Source organism: Balaenoptera borealis (assembly GCF_965194805.1).
Source record: "Balaenoptera borealis genome assembly, chromosome: 4".
Lineage (NCBI taxonomy): Eukaryota > Metazoa > Chordata > Mammalia > Artiodactyla > Balaenopteridae > Balaenoptera > Balaenoptera borealis.
The window spans coordinates 39,537,210-39,559,075 of NC_138861.1; the positions used below are offsets into that span (position 1 = coordinate 39,537,210).

Here is a 21,866-nt window from a genome sequence, read left to right on the forward strand (position 1 = left end):
ACGCTTTAAAAAATGACTTAAAATCTTAGGGTTCCACTTTTTGTATTTGTAAAAGTAAGTGCCTGATTTAGTTTCAGCATTATTTCTATCACTTATTAACTGTATAACTTTGAGCACATTGCACAAAACTCTGGGTCTCCGTCTTCTCATCTCTCAGATTTAAGGTTTAGATCAGGCAACTGTATGGTCTGTTTTAGTTCTACTCTTGGAAGACAATTTTAATTATTTATTAGACATCAGACAATTTTTATGTAGATATTTTGTTAAAAGAAGGAAGCATGTTAGAATAATAGCTAAAGCTGATAAAAGTTGCCCTGCATTAAATCAAGTTCTTTCTTCCTTGCCATGCCCTCTCTGCTGGTTCATAGTTACCTGATAGCTCAGTTTTGTTTTAAGTTAAAATTACAATTGAAAAATATGGCTCAAGGTCAAAAATCAATTAAATGGAAATTAGTTATTTGTTTTAAAAGTTCAGGTAATATTTTACACCATGAGTCTGTTGGATGACAGTTGATATGGATTAATCAGCAACCTGCTTTCTCTTTTGATCATGACTCAAATCTGCTCTGGACAGGAGTGATAATAAGGAAATAATTATGAGCCATTTCCTTGGAGTGGTGCACTTGGAAAGCTTTGGATAAAAAGCCTCTCTGAATGCAAAGTGGAGCCTTGTTGTTATGTAGAAAAATCAGATTAATGGTCTCAATCCATGTCTTAGAGCACATAGGGCAGCTCCTGATCAGTCACATCAATCCTTCTCTGCCCTTTATTATTCATTGATTACCTGTGAGGCAAAGGTTGATATGTTACCTTTTGTTTTACAAGGGGAGAGGAGAGCCAGTGATATTTTCTGGGCTATGCAATGGGCTGCAAACTCTGGAGCTGTGTGTTCTACCTCTAGTTTTCTCTTGAACTATTAGATAGCCTACGAAAATCATAGAATTTAGTCTCAAAGGGTTAAGCTAATTGGGGCAATAATTCCTAGGGGAGAAACAGGAAGAGTATTCCAACTGCAGCCACAGGGACCACAGGGATGGATCATGGTAAAATCTTATGTCCTCAGACTTTGTTTCTGAACAACAGGTGTCAACTTCAAATTTTCTCTCTACCATTTGGTTAACCTATAAAATTAGCTTTTACTTCTATTTCACTGAAATATTGTAATGCATAAGAATGATTAACAACACTTAAACCACCACTTAAAAGGCTCACATGCAGACTCACTTGCCCCAGTATCTGTCACAAGAGGGATAATTTGGGAGTTTCCCTGGTGGCACAGTGGTTAAGAATCTGCCTGTCAATGCAGGGGAAACAGTCCGAGCCTTATTCCGGGAATATCCCTCATGCCGTGGAGCAACTAAGCCTGTGCACCACAACTACTGAGCCCCACAACTACTGAGCCCACGCTCTAGAGCCCACAAGCCACAACTACTGAGCCCACGTGCCACAAGTACTGAAGCCCGCATGCCTGGAGCCCGTGCTCTGCAACAAGAGAAGCCACTGCAATGAGAAGACTGTGCACCACAACAAAGAGTAACCCCCACTTGCCGCAACTGGAGAAAGCCCAAACGCAGCAACAAAGACCCACACAGCCAAAAATAAATAAATAAAATAAATAGATATATTTTTTTTAAAAAAAAGAGGGACAATTTGAAGGGTGCCTGGACCGTGTGTGAAGGAGATTCACTTGCTGTCTTGGGGCTTCTGTTGGAAGGCAGGAATCAGCTGGGACTCTCTATAGGGACAAAGGCACTGGTAGGTGCCATCTTGGAGTTCTCTCTCTGCCTTGCTGGTGCTGGCACTGGCAGGCACCACTTTGGCCCTCTCCCTCTAACCTGCCAGTGACAGTGAGGGCTCCCCACCCCGCTGCACCACAGCCATGACCCCACCATAGCAGGCAGTCACACACAGCTCACACATGGAATGCCTTTTGAGTGCCTGGCTCTGGAAGCTACAGAGGATAGCATTTCTGGACCTCACAGTTCATCTCCTATACAAAGACACTGCTTCAAGACTGGAAGAAGTAGCTGTTTCACCTAATACACAAAAACAAACACAGAGAGTCAAACAAAATGAGGAGACAGAAAACCCTTTTCCAAAGGAAAAAATAAAATAAGACCTTAATGAAACAGAGATAATAATCTACCTAATAAAGAGTTCAAAGTAATGGTGATAAAGATTCTAACCAAACTGAGGAGAAGAATGGATGAAAACAGTGAGAACTTCAACAGAGACATGTAAAATGTGGGACAGTGCCAAACAGATCATAGAGCTGAAGAATACAATAGCTGAATTGGAAAATACAAATAGGGGTTAAACAGCATACTAGATGAAGTAAAAGATTGGATTAGCAATCTGGAAGACAGGGCAGTAGAAATAACACAAACAGAAAAGCAAAAACAAAAACAAAAACAAAAACAAAAACCCAGAAATTTTAATAAGTGAAGACAGCTTAAGGGACCAGTGGGACAAAATCAAACAGAATAACAGCCACATTATAGGGGTCTGAAAAGGAGAAGAAAGAGGGAAAGGGGCAAAAATTTTATTTGAAGAAATAATGGCTGAAAACTTTCCTAATCTGGGGATGGAAAGACATCCAGGTCCAGTAAGCAGAGTTCCAAATAGGTAAACCCTAAGAGATCCACATCAAGGCACATTATAATTAAAATGTCAAAAGTTTAAGAAAAAGAATCTTAAAAACGTTGTTACATACAGGATACCTCCATAAGACTATCAGCTGTTTTTGAGCAGAACATTGCAATCCAGAAGAGTGTGAAATGATATAATCAAAGTACTGACAAGAGAAAAAACAAAAACAAAAACTTCTAACCAACAATATGCTACCCCATAAGGTTATCATTCAGATGGAAGGAGAGACTAACAGTTTTCCAGACAAGCAAGGGATAAAGGAGGTCATCACCACTAAACAGACAATACAAAAAATGTTAAAGGAACTTCTTTAAGCTAAAACGAAAAAGTACTAAGTAGTAACAAGAAAACATACAAAAGTAAAAATCTCACTGTTGAAGGCAAGTATATGGTAATGCTAGGGGATTAACCAATTACAAATCTAGGATGAAGGTTAAAAGAAAAAGTAGTAAAATTAACTCTAACTATAATAATTAGTTAAGGGATACACAAAATCATATAAAGTATTACATCAAAAACATAACAGGTGGGGATGGGTCAAAATGTAGTGTTTTTAAGAATATAATCATAACACTAAAAACTGTCACCAAGCTACAACAGAAGAAAACTAGAGAAGAAGAAAGGAACAGAGAGAAACTATGAAAACAGCCAGAGGGACTTCCCTGGTGGTGCAGTGGTTAAGAATCCACCTGCCAATGCAGGGGACATGGGTTTGAGCCCTGGGCAGGGAAGATCCCACATGCTGCAGAGCAACTAAGCCTGTGTGCCACAACTACTGAGCTGCACTCTAGAGCCCACAAGCCACAACTACTGAGCCCATGTGCCACAACTACTGAAGCCCACGTGACTAGAGCCTGTGCTCTGCAACAAAGAGAAGTCATCGCAGTGAGAAGCCTGCACACCACAACAAAGAGTAGCCCCTGGGGCTTCCCTGGTGGCACAGTGGTTGAGAATCTGCCTGCCAATGCAGGGGACACGGGTTCGAGCCCTGGTCTGGGAAGATCCCACATGCCGCGGAGCAACTGGGCCCGTGAGCCACAACTACTGAGCCTGAGCGTCTGGAGCCTCTGCTCCACAACAAGAGAGGCCGCGATAGTGAGAGGCCCGCGCACCGCGATGAAGAGTGGCCCCCACTCGCCGCAACTGGAGAAAGCCCTCACACAGAAGTGAAGACCCAACACAGCCAAAAATAAAAAAAAATAAAAAAAAAAGAGTAGCCCCCACTCTCCGCAACTAGAGAAAGCCCATGTGCAGCAATGAAGACCTAATGCAGCCAAAAATTAATTAATTAATTAATTAATTAATGAAAAAAAACCCAGCCAGAAAACAATTAAAATGGCAATATGTGCATACTTATCAATAATTACTTTAAATTTAAATGGACTAAACTCTCCAATAATAAAACATAGAATAGCTAAATGGACAAAAAAATAATAAGACCTATCTATATGTTGCCTACCAGAGACTCACTTCAGCTCTAAGGACACATACAAATTGAAATTGAAGGGAAAAATATATTCTATGCTAATAGATATAAAAAGAAATCTGCCATCCTTACTTATGTCAGACAAAGTAGATCTCAAAACAAAGATTGTACTAAAGGCAAAAAAAAAAAAATAGAAGCATTGCATAATAATAAAGGATTCAATCCAACAAGAGAATATAGCATTTGTAAATACTGTATTTATGCATAGGAATACCTAAATATATAAAGCAAATACTAACAGTAGACCTACAGGGTGAAATTAATGGCAGTACAATAATAGAAGAGGACATCAATACCCTACTTACACCAATAGATAGATCATCCAAACAGAAAAGCAGTTAGGAAAAGTCAGGATGAAAGACACATTAGACCAGATAGATCTAATAGATATTTATAGAACATTCTATTCAAAAGCAGTAGAATAAACATTCTTCTCAACTGCACTTGGAACATTCTCCAGAGTAAATCATACATTAGGCCACATAGCAAGTCTCAACAAGTTAAAGAAGATTGAATCATATCAAGCATATTTTCCAACCACAAAGGTATGAAACTAGAAATCAATTACAGGAAGAAAACTGGAAAAAAACCCACAAATATGTGGAGATTAAGCAACGTGCTACTGAATAACCAAAAGTTCAACAAAGAAATCAAAAGAGAACTCAAAAAACATCTTGAGAGAAATGAAAATGGAAATACAGCATACCAAAATGTATGGGATACAGCAAAAGCAGTTTTAAGAGGGAAGTTTGTAGTAATAAAAGCCTACCTCAAGCAAAAGGAAAAATATCAAATAAGCAATCTAAGTTTACACCTAAAGGAACTGGAAAAAGAAGAATGAAGCCCAAAGTCAGTAGAAGGAGGGAAATAATAAAGACGGAGCAGATATAAATGAAACAGAGACTGAAAAGACAGAAAAGATCAATGAAACTAAATCTGGTTCTTTAAAAAGATAAAGAAAATGGACAAACCTTTAGCTAGACTCACCCAAAAAATAAAATAAAATAAAAAGTAGGGGTGTGCTCAAATATATGAAATCAGAATTGAAAGAGGAACAGTTACAACTGATATCACAGGAATGCAAAGGATTAAAGAGATTTCTATGACAAAGGAGGCAAGAATATACAATGGGAAAAGGACAATATCTCCAACAATGGTGTTGGGAAAACTGGGCAGTCACAAGCAAAAGCATGAAACTAGACCATTATATAATACACAAAAAATTAACTGAAAATTGATTAAAAGACTTGAATGTAATACCTGAAACTGTAAAACTGTTGGAAGAAAATGTAAGTGGTAAGCTCCTTGACATTGGTCTTGGTGTTGAATTTTTGGATCTGACTCTAAAAGCAAAGGCAATGAAAGCAAAAATAAACAAGTGAAACTACCTCAAACTAAAGAGGTTCTACAGAGCAAAGGAACCATCAACAAAATGAAAAGGCAACCTACTGAAAGGGACAAAATATTTGCAAATTTTATATCTAATAAGGGGTTAGTATCAAATATATATATAAGAACTCAATAGCAAAAAACCCATATATTCAAATAAAAAATGGGCAGAAGATCTAAATAGACATTTTTTCAAAGAAGATAAGCAGATGGCCAACAGGCACAAGAAAAGATGTTCAACATCACTAATCATTAAGGAAATGCAAATCAAAACCACGAGATATCACCTCATACCTATTAGAATGGCTATTATCAAATAGACAAGAAATAACCTGTGTTGGAGAGGATGTGGAGAAAAGTGAACCCCCATACACTGCTGGTGAGAATGTAAGTTGGTGCGGCCCGCTATGGAAAAACAGTAGGAAAGTTCCCCCCCCAAAAAATTAAAAATAGAACTACCATATGATCCAGCTGTATTAACTCTGGGTATTTAATCAGAGAAAACAAAAATACTAATTCAAAAAGGTATATGCACCTCAGTGTTCATTGCAGCATTAATTACTATAGCCAAGATATGCAAACAACTTAAATGTCCATCAATGGATGAATGGATAAAGAAGATGTGGGGTGTGTGTGTGTGTGTGTGTATATATATGTATATATACATATACATATATATATATACACACAGTGGAATCCTACTCAGCCATAAAAAAAAGAAATCTTGCCATTTGTGACAACATGGATGGAAAGAAGTCACACAGTGAAAGACAAATACCATACAATTTCACTTTATGTGAAATCTGAAAAACAAAACAAACCAATAAAACAAAGAAAACTCATAGATACAGAGAACTGATTGGTGGTTATCAGAGGAGAAGAGGTTTGCCAGATGAACAAAATGGGTGAACGGGGTTAATTTTATGATGACGCATAGTAACTAGACTTATTATTGTGATCATTTTGTTGTGTACACAAAGATCAAATTATTGTGTTGTATACATGAAACTAATATAAATTTGTATACCAATTATACCTCAATGTAAAATTAATTAATTAATTAATTTAAAAAAACCCAAATAATGAGAATATTGTTCACCTTACTGCTTGGTTGGGAGTGAGGGGGGGAGCAGTGAGGGAGGGGAGGGAGAGCTGAATTCAATAGTGTTCTTTCAAAGGTAAATAGAGGGATTTTGCAGCCTACTCAAATTTAATTAAAAATAAATGTGGAAAATTGTTTTAAAAGATTGTACACAGTGATTATCTCAAATTACCATGGGAAGTACAGAAACGCCTCATTAAAAAACACATTTAGACTTTTTTATGTATACACTCCATCATTTATATTCTAGCTTAGAAAAACCTCCTCACTTCTAAAAAAAAATAAATAACTGAAATATGTCATCATCATTTTTATGTATCCCAGAATCTTATGTATGTGTGTTCTGATGATTTTTGTATACATCTACGTCATAGAAATCATTTTAAAGGAAAACTGCAAAGCTTTGTGAAAATGAATCAAAACCACTGGACAATTAAAGGATTACAGAATTATTCACAGAAGTGAAACCAGCAATAAGATTGAGTCAATCCTGGGTAACCTACAAAAATTAGGCTGGGTGGATATCATGATGCTGCTTCCCTGTGTAATTTCTTGGCATCAGGCAGAGGTTTTACCTCTTCCCAATTCTATGCTATGTTTGCACACTACTTGAATATCTTGATGTTTTTAACTGAAAGATTTAGTTGAACAAAAAATATAAATTTTACTGATGTTTTTGTCATTGAGTTGAAGAATAGCTTGGTAGTGTATAACCATATCATAGAGCTACACAAAGTCAGGCTTTCCTCAAAAGCCAAAAAAGAAATACTTAGGTAATTTCTGCATTTTCCTTTCTGATCCTAAAGAGACCAAACATCTCAAATGTAGCTGAGTAGTTGAAGATGTAAGCAAGAGGTTATGGAGTAGACATGATGTGGAAAATCAATCAATCAATAAAAAATTTTGATTGCTGGAGTAATTTGTTCCACATTTTAAAGAATGTAAACTTAATTTCTGTGGTTTCACGGAGAAAAGATATCTATTATTAATAGGCATGAATAGCTTTAGAGTCAAGCCTGAATGACAGTGCAGAAAAAATAATGGCACTGTACAATTAAATTATTGTTCCTAATAACATATTGCTTCCTTTTAATTATGTTTTTTGTGATGATGACTTTTTATGAGCCAGATTATCTATGACATATTTCTTCCTTGAAATTCCCCAAATTATCAGCATATATGATGAATATAATATGCATACCAGTGAAACTGTAAAATATTAATCACTAAAAAAATTTCCTTCTTAGGTAGAACTATGCATAGACAATTTTATCACTAGCAGGGTGCCTTGGGGAATAAAGTTTTCTAAGCAATTATTATCTTTTGTGCCAACAGCTGCTTTTTTATGCACTATAGTGTTAACAGAACTCTAGAGATCAGTGATAGAAAATTTCAGAGACTAGAAAAATGTATTGTTTCTTTTTTCACCCTTGGTAACTCTGTGGTAGGGATTGTATTTGTCCTGGGGTATTATTTGCTTAGTCAACTCAGACTCGGGCAAGTTGTCTGCCTCTTGCAGTTTATCTGAGGCAAGTTTTTCTTTCAAGTATTTACAGACAGTTAACACCTGCCAGGGAAATTAACTGCTTGGTTAACATCTTACATTGGCTCCATGAACCCAAACTTTCTAAAGACTAAAACCTAAATGGTAGAATTTGAAATTGAAGTACTTCCCTACATTAGCTATGGTGGAGGAAGTTTCAAAGGGAAAGATATACTGTGCTTGGGATGTTGCTTTGGACCAATATTATACCTTGCTTTGGGGGCACAGCTAAAGGATTGGCATAAGGGGAGGAATTGGGAATAACCAGGAACATGTCCCCCCTCATCAAACATTTGACTTTCTCCTTCAACTAATTCATCTACAAAATATGCATTCAGTAAAAGGAATATAAGCAACAGAAAATATTTAAAGGTGGAACCCACTCAAAACAGGGCATGACAAAACTATCCAAGGAAGATCTGAATAAACACCACCTTAGCAAGAGATCTTTATGAGAAAGCAGTCAAACCATCAGGCAATGTAGAGACCTGTATGTGCTTTCCAGCTCTTCCTGAATCAAAGTGTCATAGAATACCACATGACCATTTGATTGGCTAAGGTAAAACAAAATCTGACAATACCATGTGCTGGTGAGGATGTGGATCAACGGATTTCTTGCACATTACTGGTGGCACTGTAAACACAGAACCACAATTGACAGTAATTTCACATTATTTACCAAGTTGAAGGTACAAGTGACCTATGACCAAACAGTTCCATCCATGGATAAATACCTAATAGAAATGCACACCTAAATATTAAAAATATGTACAAGAATTTTCACAGTAACATTATTTGTAGTATCCCCAAATGGAAGACAATCTAAATGTACATCAGCAATAAAATAAATTAAATTGTGCTATTTTTAATAAGGCAAAGTTCTGTAACCAATAAAATTAAAAATAAACTTAAAGCATATAAAATAATATAGATGATTCTTACATACATAATACTGACCCCACATAACAAGACCCCAAATTATATATCTAGATAAGACTTTATTCTTATAAAATTCAAAACAGACTAAACAAAATTATATTCTTTACTGATGGATGACAGGAGATAAATGTATGTATATCACAAAAGTCAAGGAGGTGGTTATTACTGTACAGGAAACAATGAAATAGTAACTCAAAGAGTGGATCTGGGTAGGTTTAGGGGTGTTGGCAATGATCTATTTTTTAAGCTATGCAATAGTATATGGGTGTTCACTTTATTTGTTTAATTGTATATTTATGTTTTGTGCCTTTTTTTCTGAATGAATACTACTTTTCTCAGTTAAAAAGAAAAGCATCAAGAAAGACTTTATAGTATGATTTAATGCTTTTTTAGGAGGCACTTTGTGTTCCTGGAATTCAAAACACAACTACAATCATACCTAAGTAAAAAGAAAAACTTGTAGCATAGGAAATTTTTACTAAAGTTATATTTTGAGGAGACCATCAACATGGCAGAAGAGGAAGACGTGGAGATCACTTCCTACCCACAAATACATCAGAAATACGTCTACATGTGGAACAACTCCTACAGAACACCTACTGAATGCTGGCAGAAGACCTCAGACCTCCCAAAAGGCAAGAAACTCCCCCCCGTACCTCGGTAGGGCAAAAGAAAAAAGAAAAAACAGAGACAAAGAGGGATGGGACCTGGGAGGGAGCTGTGAAGGAGGAAAGATTTCCACACACTAGGAAACCCCTTCACTGGCAGAGATGGGGGGGTTGGCAGGGGGTAACTTTAGACCCAGGGAGGAGAGCACAGCAACAGGGTTGCAGAGGACAAAGCAGAGAGATTCCCTCACAGAGGATCGGTGCCGACCAGCACTCACCAAGCCTGGAGGCTTGTCTGCTCACCTGCCGGGACGGTTGGGGGCTGGGAGCTGAGGCTCGGGCTTCGGAGGTCGGATCCCAGGGAGAGGACGGGTTTGGCTGCGTGAACACAGCCTGAAGGGGGCTAGTGTGCCACCGCTAGGTGGGACTGTGTCTGGGAAAAAGTCTGGAGCTGCCGAGGAGGCAAGAGACTTTTTCTTGCCTCTTTGTTTCACGGTGTGCGAGAAGACAGGATTCAGAGCACCACCTAAACGAGCTCCAGAGACGGGTGCGGGCCTCGGCTATCAGCACGGACTCCAGAGACGGGCATGAGACACTAAGGTTGCTGCTGCAGCCACCAAGAATCCTGTGTGCAAGCACAGGTCACTATCCACACCTCCACTTCTGGGAACCTGTGCAGCCCGCCACAGCCAGGGTCCTGTGATCCAGGAACAACTTCCCTGGGAAAACAAATGGCGTTCTTCAGGCTGTTGCAACATCACGCCGGCCTCTGCCACCGCAGGCTCACCCCGCATTCCGTACCCCTCCCTCCCCCCAGTCTGAGTGACCAACAGCCCCTAATCAGCTACTCCTTTAACCCCGTCCTGCCTGAGTGAAGAACAGACACCCTTAGGAGACCTATACGCAGAGGCAGAGCCAAATCCAAAGTTGAACCTCAGGAGCTGTGCAAACAAAGAAGAGAAAGGGAAATCTCTACCAGCAGCCTCAGGAGCAGCAGATTAAATATCCACATTCAACTTGATGTACCCTGCATCTGTGGAATACCTGAATAGACAATGAATCATCCCAAAATTGAGGCGGTGGACTTTGGGAGAAACGATATATATTTTTTTCCTTTTTCTCTTTTTGTGAGTGTGTATGTGTATGCTTCTCTGTGTGATTTTGTCTGTATAGCTTTGCTTTTACCATTTGTGCTAGGGTTCTATCGGTCCGTTTTTTGTGAGTGTCTTTTTATTTCTTTAGTATAGTTTTTAGCGCTTCTTATCATTGGTGGATTTGTTTTGGTTTGGTTGCTCTCTTCTTTCATTCTTTATTTTTTGTTATTAAATTTTAATTTTTTAATTTTTAATAATTATTTATTATTTTTTATTTTAATAACATTATTTTATTTTATTTATTTTATTACTTTTCTTTCTTTCTTTCTTTTTTTCTCACTTTTATTCTGAGCCATGTGGATGACAGGGTCTTGGTGCTCTGGCCAGGTGTGAGGCCTGTGCCTCTGAGGTGGGAGAGCCGAGTTAAAGACATTGGTCCACCAGAGACCTCCCAGCTCCATGTATATCAAAAGGTGACAATCTCCCAGAGATCTCCATCTCAACACCAAGACCCAGCTCCACTCAATTACCAGCAAGCTACAGTGCTGGACACCCTGTGTCAAACAACTAGCAAGACAGGAACACAACACCACCCACTAGCAGAAAGGCTGCCTAAAATCATAATAAGGTCACAAACACCCCAAAACACACCACCGGATGTGGACCTGCCCACCAGAAGACAAGATCCAGCCTCATCCACCAGAACACAGGCATCAGTCCCTTCCACAAAGAAGCCTACACAACCCACTGAACAAAACTTCGCCACCGGGGACAGACACCAAAAACAATAGGGACTACAAACCTGCAGGCTGGAAAAAAGGAGACCCAAACACAGTAAGTTAAGCAAAATGAGGAGACAGAGAAACACAGCAGAGGAAGGAGCAAGGTAAAAACCAAACAAACATAACAAATGAAGAGGAAATAGGCAGTCTACAAGAAAAAGAACTCAGTAATGATTGTAAAGATGATCCAAAATCTTGGAAATAGAATGGAGAAAATACAAGAAACGTTTAACAAGAACCTAGAAGAACTAAAGAGCAAACAAACAATGATGAACAACACAATAAATGAAATTAAAAATTCTCTAGAAGGAATCAATAGCAGAATCACTGAGGCAGAAGAATGGATAAGTGACCTGGAAGACAAAATAGTGCAAATAACTACTGCAGAGCAGAATAAAGATAAAAGAATAAAAAGAATTGAGGATAGTCTCAGAGACCTCTGGGACAACGTTAAATGCACCAACATTTGAATTATAGGGGTTCCAGAAGAAGAAGAGAAAAAGAAAGGGACTGAGAAAATATTTGAAGAGATTATAGTTGAAAACTTCCCTAATATGGGAATGGAAATAGTTAATCAAGTCCAGGAAGGGCAGAGAGTCCCATACAGGATAAATCCAAGGAGAAACACATCAATACACATATTAATCAAACTATCAAAAATTAAATACAAAGAAAAAATATTAAAAGCAGTAAGGGGAAAACAACAAATAACATACAAGGGAATCCCCATAAGGTTAACAGCTGATCTTTCAGCAGAAACTCTGCAAGCCAGAAGGGAGTGGCAGGGCACATTTAAAGTGATGAAGGGGAAAAAACTACAACCAAGATTACTCTACCCAGCAAGGATCTCATTCAATTCTACAGAGAAATTAAAACTTTTACAGACAAGCAAAAGCTAAGAGAATTCAGCACCACCAAACCAGCTTTACAACAAATGCTAAGGGAACGTCTCTAGGCAGGAAACACAGAGAAGGAAAAGACCTACAATAACAAACCCAAAACAATTATGAAACTGGTAATAGGAACATACATATCGATGATTACCTTAAATGTAAATGGATTAACGTTCCAACCAAAAGACATAGACTGACTGAATGGATGCAAAAACAAGACTAGTATATATGCTGTCTACAAGAGACCCACTTAAGACCTAGGGAAACATACAGATTGAAAGTGAGAGGATGGAAAAAGATACTCCATGAAAATGGAAATCAGAAGAAAGCTGGAGCAGCAATTCTTACATCAGACAAAATAGACTTTAAAATAAAGACTATTACAAGAGACAAAGAACACTACATAATGATCAATGGATCAATCCAAGAAGGTATAACAATTGTAAATATTTATGGCCCCAACATAGGAGCACCTCAATACATAAGGCAAATGCTAACAGCCATAAAGGGGGAAATCGACAGTAACACAATCATAGTAGGGGACTTTAATACCCCACCTTCACCAATGGACAGATCATCCAAAATGAAAATAAATAAGGAAACACAAGCTTTAAATGATACATTAAACAAGATGGACTTAATTGATATTTATACGACATTCCATCCAAAAACAACAGAATGTACTTTCTTCTCAAGTGCTCATGGAACATTCACCAGGGTAGATCATATCTTGTGTCACAAATCAAGCCTTGGTAAATTTAAGAAAATTGAAATTGTATGAATTATCTTTTCTGACAACAATGCTATGAGACTAGATATCAATTACAGGAAAAAAATCTGTAAAAATACAAACACATGGAAGCTAAACAATACACTATTTAATAACCAAGAGATCACTGAAGAAAGCAAAGAGGAAATCAAAAAATACCTAGTAACAAATGATAATGAAAACACAACGACCCAAAACCTATGGGATGCAGCAAAAGCAGTTCTAAGAGAGAAGTTTATAGCAATACAATCCTACCTTAAGAAACAAGAAACATCTGAAATAAACAACCTAACCTTACACCTAAAGCAATTAGAGAAAGAAGAACAAAAAAACCCCAAAGTTAGCAGAAGGAAAGAAATCATAAAGATCAGATCAGAAATAAATGAAAAAGAAATGAAGGAAACAATAACAAAGATCAATAAAACTAAAAGCTTGTTCTTTGAGAAGATTAACAAAATTGATAAACCACTAGCCAGACTCATCAAAAAAAAAAAAAAAAGGAGACTCAAATCAATAGAATTAGAAATGAAGAATGAGAAGTAACAGCTGACACTGCAGAAATATAGAGGATCATGACAGATTACTACAAGCAACTATATGCCAATAAAATGGACAACCTGGAAGAAATGGACAAATTCTTAGAAAAGCACAACCTTCCAAGACTGAATTAGGAAGAAATAGAAAATATAAGCAGACAAACCACAAGCACTGAAATTGGAACTGTGATTTAAAAACTTCCAACAAACAAAAGCCCAGGACCAGATGGCTTCACAGGTGAATTCTATCAAACATTTAGAGAAGAGCTAACACCTATGCTTCTCAAGCTCTTCCATAATATAACAAAGGGAGAAACACTCACAAACTCATTCTTCGAGGCCACCATCACCCTGATAACAAAACCAGACAAAGATGTCACAAAGAAAGAAAACTACAGGCCAATATCACTGATGACCATAGATGCAAAAATCCTCAAAAAAATACCAGCAAACAGAATCCAACAGCACATTAAAAGGATCATACACCATGATCATGTGGGGTTTATCCCAAGAATGCAAGGATTCTTCAGTATATTAAAATGAAACAATGTGATACACCATATTAATAAATTGAAGAATAAAAACCATATGATGATCTCAATAGATGCAGAAAAAGCTTTTGACAAAATTTAAAACCCATTTATGATAAAAACCCTCCAGGAAGTGGGCATACAGGGAACCTACCTCCACATAATAAAGGCCATATAAGACAAACCTACAGTAAACATCATTCTCAATGGTGAAAAACTGAAACCATTTCCTGTAAGATCAGGAACAAGACAAGGTTGTCCACTCTCACCACTATTATTCAACATAGTTTGGAAGCTTTAGCCACAGCAATACAGAGAAGAGAAAGAAATAAAAGGAATCCAAATCAGAAAAGAAGAACTGAAGCTGTCACTGTTTGCAAATGACATGATACTATACATAGAGAATCCTAAAGATGCTACCAGAAAACTACTAGAGCTAATCAATTAGCAGGATACAAAGTATAAAATAGCAGGATATAAAATTAATGCACAGAAATCTCTTCCATTCTTATGCACTAATGATGAAAAATCTGAGAGAAATTAAGGAAACACTCTCATTTACCATTGCAGAAAAAGAATAAAATACCTAGGAATAAACCTACCTAAGGAGACAAAAGACCTGTATGCAGAAAACTGTAAGACACTGATGACAGAAATTAAAGGTGATACAAACGGATGGAGAGATATACTATGTTCTTGGATTGGAAGAATCAACATTGTGAAAATGACTCTACTACCTAAAGCAACCTACAGATTCAAGGCAATCCCTATCAAACTACCACTGGCATTTTTCACAGCACTAGAACAAAAAAATTCACAATTTGTATGGAAACAGAAAAGACCCTGAATAGCCAAAGCAATCTTGAGAAAGAAAAACGGATCTGGAAGAATCAGGCTCCCTGACTTCAGATTATACTACAAAGTTACAGTAATCAAGACAGTCTGCTACTGGCACAAAAACAGAAATATAGATCAATGGAACAGGATAGAAAGCCCAGAGACAAACCCATGCACATATGGTCACCATATTTTTGATAAAGGAGGCAAGAACATACAATGGAGAAAAGACAGCCTCTTCAATAAGTGGTGCTGGGAATACTGGACAGCTACATGTAAAAGAATGAAATTAGAACACTCCCTAACACCATACACAAAACTAAACCCAAAATGGATTAAAGACCTAAAAGTAAGGCCTGATAGTATAAAACTCTTAGAGGAAAACATAGGCAGAACACTCTATGACATAAATTACAGCAAGATCATTTTTGACCCACCTCCTAGAAAATGGAAATACAAACAAAAATAAACAAATGGGACCTAATGAAACTTAAAAGCTTTTGCACAGCAAAGGAAACCATAAACAAGATGAAAAGACAACACTCAGAATGGGAGAAAATATTTACAAATGAAGCAACTGACAAAGGATTAATCTCCAAAATTTACAAGCAGCTCATGCAGCTCAATATCAAAAAAACAAACAACCCAATCCAAAATTGGGCAGAAGACCTAAATAAACATTTCTCCAAAGAAGATATATACAGATTGCCAACAAACACATGAAAGAATGCTCAACATCATTAATCATTAGAGAAATGCAAATCAAAACTACAATGAGATATCATCTCACACCGATCAATTGGCCATCATCAAAAAATCTACAAACAATAAATACTGGAGAGGGTGTGGAGAAAAGGGAACCCTCTTGCACTGTTGGTGGGAATGTAAATTGATACAGCCACTATGGAGAACAGTATGGAGGTTCCTTAAAAAACTAAAAATAGGACTACCCTACGACCCAGCAATCCCATTACTGGGCATATACCCTGAGAAAACCATAATTCAAAAACAGTCATGTACCACAATGTTCATTGCAGCTCTATTTACAATAGCCAGGACATGGAAGCAAACTATGTGTCCATCAACAGATGAATGGATAAAGAAGATGTGGCACATATATACAATGCAATATTACTCAGCCATAAAAAGAAATGAAATTGAGTTATTTGTAGTGAGGGGGATGGACCTAGAGTCTGTCATACAGAGTGAAGTAAGTCAGAAAGTTAAAAACAAATACCATATGCTAACACATATATATGGAATCTAAAAAAAAAAAAAAAAAAATCGTCATGAAGAACCTAGGAGCAAGACAGGAATAAAGACACAGACCTACTAGAGAATGGACTTGAGGATATAGGGAGGGGCAAGTGTAAGCTGGGACAAAGTGAGAGTGTGGCATGGACATATATACACTACCCAATGTAGAATAGATAGTTAGTGGGAAGCAGCCACATAGCACAGGGAGATAAGGTCAGTGCTCTGTGACCACCTAGAGGGGTGGGATAGAGAGGGTGGGAGGGAGGGAGACGCCAGAGAGAAGAGATATAGGGATATATGTATACGTATAGCTGATTCACTTTGTTATAAAGCAGAAACTAACACACCATTGTAAAGCAATTATACTCCAATAAATATGTTAAAATACATACATAAATAAAAATAAAATAAAACATAAAATAAAAAATAAAATAAAATTATATTTTGAGATAACTGTAGAGTCATGCGCAATTTTAAGAAATAATGTAGAAAGAGTCCATTTACCTATACTCAGTTTTCCTCAATTTTATCATTTTGCAAATTGTAGAACAATATTAAAACTGGGATATTGACACTGATACAGTCAAGGTACAGAATATACCCATTACCACAAGGTGTCCTCATTCTTGCTGTTTTATAACCATAGCCATGTCTTCTGCTCCGTACTCCGTTCTAATCTATGGCAACCCCTAATCTATTCTCCATTTCTCTTTTTTGTCTACCTCTTGAGGCAAAGCTCAGATAATTAATTGTACACCTTTTTTTCTAATGTTATCATTTAAAGCTGTAGATTTCTTTCTAGGAAATATTCTACTGTGTCTCACATATTTGATAAGTTTCAATTTCATTATCATTCAGTTAAAAACGCGTTGTTATTTCCATTGAATTTTTACCTATGCATTTTTAGGAGTCAGTAAGTTAATTTCAAATAGATAAAAATATTCTAGATATCATCTTGTTACTGATATGTAGTTGTGGTTAGATATAATGTGCATGATTTTTATCCTTAAAATGTATTGAGATTTGTTTTCTGGCTAAGCATATGATTTATTTTGGTGAATCTTCCATGCACATTTAAGAAGAATTACTTTCCATTTTCCTGATAATGCTCAAATTTAAATGTTTATTGATTCTTTTTCTGAATTTTCTGTTAATTTCTGAGAGAAGGGTATTAAAGAGCAAACTAGGGAGGAGCTTCAAGACGGCAGAAGAGTAAGACGCGGAGATCACCTTCCTCCCAGCAAATACATCAGAAATACATCTACATGTGGAACAACTCCTACAGAACACCTACTGAACGCTGGCAGAAGACCTCAGACCTCCCAAAAGGCAAGAAACTCCCCCACGTACCTGGGTAGGGCAAAAGAAAAAAGAAAAAACAGAGACAAAAGAATAGGGATGGGACCTGCACCAGTGGGAGGGAGCTGTGAAGGAGGAAAGGTCTCCACACACTAGGAAGGCCCTTTGCGGGTGGAGACTGTGGGTGGCAGACAGGGGAGGCTTCGGAGCCACAGAGGAGAGTGCAGCAATGGGGTGCAGAGGGTAAAGCGGAGAGATTCCTGTACAGAGGATTGGTGCCGACCAGCACTCACCAGCCTGAGAGGATTGTCTGCTCACCTGCCAGGGCAGGTGGGGGCTGGGAGCTGACGCTCGGGCTTCAGAGGACAGATCCCAGGGAAAGGGATCATGAACACACAATTGGCGGCGTGAACACAGCCTGAAGGGGGCTAGTGCGCCACAGCTAGCTGAGAGGGAGTCCAGGAAAAAGTCTGGAGCTGCCGAAGAGGCAAGAGACTTGTTCTTCCCTCTTTGTTTCCTGGAGCACGAGGAAAGGGGATTCAGAGCACCACTAAAGGAGCTCCAGAGACGACCGTGAGCCGCGGCTATCAGTGCAGACCCCAGAGACGGGCATGAGACGCTAAGGCTGCTGCTGCAGCCACCAACAAGCCTGTGAGCAAGCACAGGTCACTATCCACACCTCTCCTCCCAGGAGCCTGTGCAGCCCACCACTGTCGGTGATCCAGGGACAACTTCCCCAGGAGAAAGCATGGCGCAACTCAGGCTGGTGCAATGTCACGCCAGCCTCTGCCACTGCAGGCTCACCCAGCATCGGTACCCCTCCCTCCCCCCGGCCTGAGTGAGCCAGAGCCCCCGAATCAGCTGCTCTTTTAATCCCGTCCTGTCTCAGCAAAGAACAGATGCCCACAGGTGACCTACATGCAGAGGTGGGTCCAAACCCAAAGCTGAACCCTGGGAGCTGTGCGAACAGAGAAGAGAAAGGGAAATTTCTCCCAGCAGCCTCAGAAGCAGCAGATTAAATATCCACATTCAACTTGATGTACCCTGCATCTGTGGAATACCTGAATAGATAACGAATCATCGCAAACTGAGGAGGTGGACTTTGGGAGCAATGATATATATATATATATATATATATATATATATATATATATATATATATATATATATATATATTTCCCTTTTTTTCTTTTTGTGAGTGTGTATGTGTATGCTTCTGTGTGTGATTTTGTCTGTATAGCTTGGCTTTTACCATTTGACCTAGGGTGTTGTCTGTCCATTTTTTTTGTTTTATTTTACTTAAAATAATTTTTTTCTTAATATTATTTTTTATTTTTTATTTTATTTTATTTTATTTTATCTTCTTCTTTCTTTCTTTTTTTTTCTCCCTTTTATTCTGAGTCATGTGGAGCACAGGCTCTTGGTGCTCCAGCCAGACATCAGGGCTGTGTCACTGAGGTGGGAGAGCCAAGTTCAGGACACTGGCCCACAAGAGACCTCCCAGCTCCACGTAATATCAAATGGAGAAAATCTCCCAGAGATCTCCATATCAATGCCAAAACCCAGCTCTACTCAACAACCAGCAAGCTACAGTGCAGGACGCCCCATGCCAAACAACTAGCAAGACAGGAACACAACCACACCCATAAGCAGAGGGGTTGCCTAAAATCATAACAAGGCCACAGACACCCCAAAACACACCACCAGACGTGGACCTGCCCACCAGAAAGACAAGATCCAGACTCATCCACCAGAACACAGGCACCAGTCCCCTCCCCAGGAAGCCTACACAACCACTACACAACCACTGAACAAACCTTAGCCACTGGGGACAGATACAAAAAAAAATGGAAACTATGAACCTGAAGCCTGCAAAAAGGAGACCCCAAACACAGTAAGTTAAGCAAAATGAGAAGACAGAGAAACACAAAGCAGATGAAAGAGCAAGGCAAAAAACCACTACACCTAACAAATGAAGAGGAAATAGGCACTCTACCTGAAAAAGAATTCAGAATAATGATAGTAAAGATGATCCAAAATCTTGGAAATAGAATGGAGAAAATACAAGAAATGTTTAATAATGACCTAGAAGAACCTAAGAGCAAATAAACAGGGATGAACAACACAATAAATGAAATTAAAAATTCACTAGAAAGGATCAATAGCAGAATAACTGAGGCAGGGAACAGATAAGTGACTTGGAAGATAAAATAGTAGAAATAATTACTGCAGAGCAGAATAAAGAAAAATGAATGAAAAGAATTGAGGACAGTCTCAGAGACTTCTGGGACAACATTAACTGCAGCAACATTCGAATTATAGGGGTCCTAGAAGAAGAGAAAAAGAAATGGACCGAGAAAATATTTGAAGAGATTATAGTTGAAAACTTCCCTAATATGGAAAGGAAATAGTTAATCAAGTCCAGGAAGCACAGAGAGTCCCATACAGGATAAATCCAAGGAGAAACACGCCAAAACACATATTAATTAAACTATCAAAAATTAAATACAAAGAAAAAATATTAATAGCAGCAAGGGAAAAACAACAAATTACACATAAGGAAATCCCCATAAGGTTAACTGCTGATCTTTCAGCAGAAACTCTGCAAGCCAGAAGGGAGTGGCAGGACATATTTAAAGTGATGAAAGAGAAAAACCTACAACCAAGATTACTCCACCCAGCAAGGATCTCATTCAGATTTGACGGAGAAATTAAAACCTTTACAGACAAGCAAAAGCTAAGAGAATTCAGCACCACCAATCAGCTTTACCACAAAGGCTAAAGGAACTTCTCTAGGGAGGAGGACAAGAGAAGAAAAGACCTACAATAATAAACCCAAAACTTTTAAGAAAATGGTAATAGGAACATACTTTTCGATAATTACCTTAAATGTAAATGGATTAAATGCTCCCACCAAAAGACATAGATTGGCTGAATGGATACAAAAACAAGACCCATGTATATGCTGTCTACAAGAGACCCACTTCAGACCTAGGGACACATACAGACTGAAAGTGAGGGGATGGAAAAAGATATCCCATGAAAATAGAAATCAAAAGAAAGCTGGAGTAGCAATACTCATATCAGACAAAATAGACATTAAAACAAAGACTATTACAAGAGACAAAGAAGGACACTGCATAATGATCAAGGGATCAATCCAAAAAGATTATATAACAATTGTAAATATTTATGCACCCAACATAGGAGCACCTCAATACATAAGGGAAATACTAACAGCCATAAAAGGGGAAATCGACAGTAACACAATCATAGTAGGGGACTTGAACACCCCACTTTCACCAATGGACAGATCATCCAAAATGAAAATAAATAAGGAAACACAAACTTTAAATGATACATTAAACAAGATGGACTTAATTGATATTTATATGACATTCCATCCAAAAACAACAGAATACACATTCTTCTCAAGGGCTCATGGAACATTCTCCAGGATAGCTCCTATCTGAGGTCAAAAATCAAGCCTTGGTAAATTTAAGAAAATTGAAATCATATCAAGTATCTTTTCCAACCACAAGGCTATGAGACTACATATTAATTACAGGAAAAAGATCTATAAGAAATACTAACACATGGAGACTAAACAACAAACTACTTAATAACCAAAAGATCACTGAAGAAATCAAAGAGGAAATCAAAAAATACCTAGAAAAAAATGACAATGAAAACACAACGACCCAAAACCTATGGGTTGCAGCAATAGCAGTTCTAAGAAGTTTATAGCTATACAAGCCTAGCTTAAGAAACAAGAAACATCTCAAATAAACAACCTAACCTTACACCAAAAGCAATTAGAGAAAGAATAACAAAAAACTCCCAAAGTTAGCAGAAGGAAAGAAATCATAAAGATCAGATTAGAAATAAATGAAAAAGAAATGAAGGAAACGATAGCAAAGATCAATGAAACTAAAAGCTGGTTCTTTGACAAGATAAAAAAAATTGATCAACCATTAGCCAGACTTACCAAGAAAAAAAGGGAGAAGAGTCAAATCAATAGAATTAGAAATGAAAAAGGAGAAGTAACAACTGACACTGCAGAAATACAAAGGATCATGAGAGATTACTACAAACAAGTATATGCCAATAAAATGGATAATCTGGAAGAAATGGACAAATTCTTAGAAATGGA

General features: G+C 37.8%; 1 long non-coding RNA gene across 1 annotated transcript; it reads left to right on the plus strand.

The window, feature by feature from the left end:
• The first annotated feature begins 310 nt into the window (after nucleotides 1-310).
• LOC309627251 lies at nucleotides 311-16,419 on the plus strand. Its single transcript, XR_014243628.1, has 2 exons — nucleotides 311-8,005; nucleotides 8,109-16,419. It is a non-coding gene; the product is annotated as an uncharacterized lncRNA (long non-coding RNA).
• The last annotated feature ends 5,447 nt before the right edge of the window (nucleotides 16,420-21,866 follow it).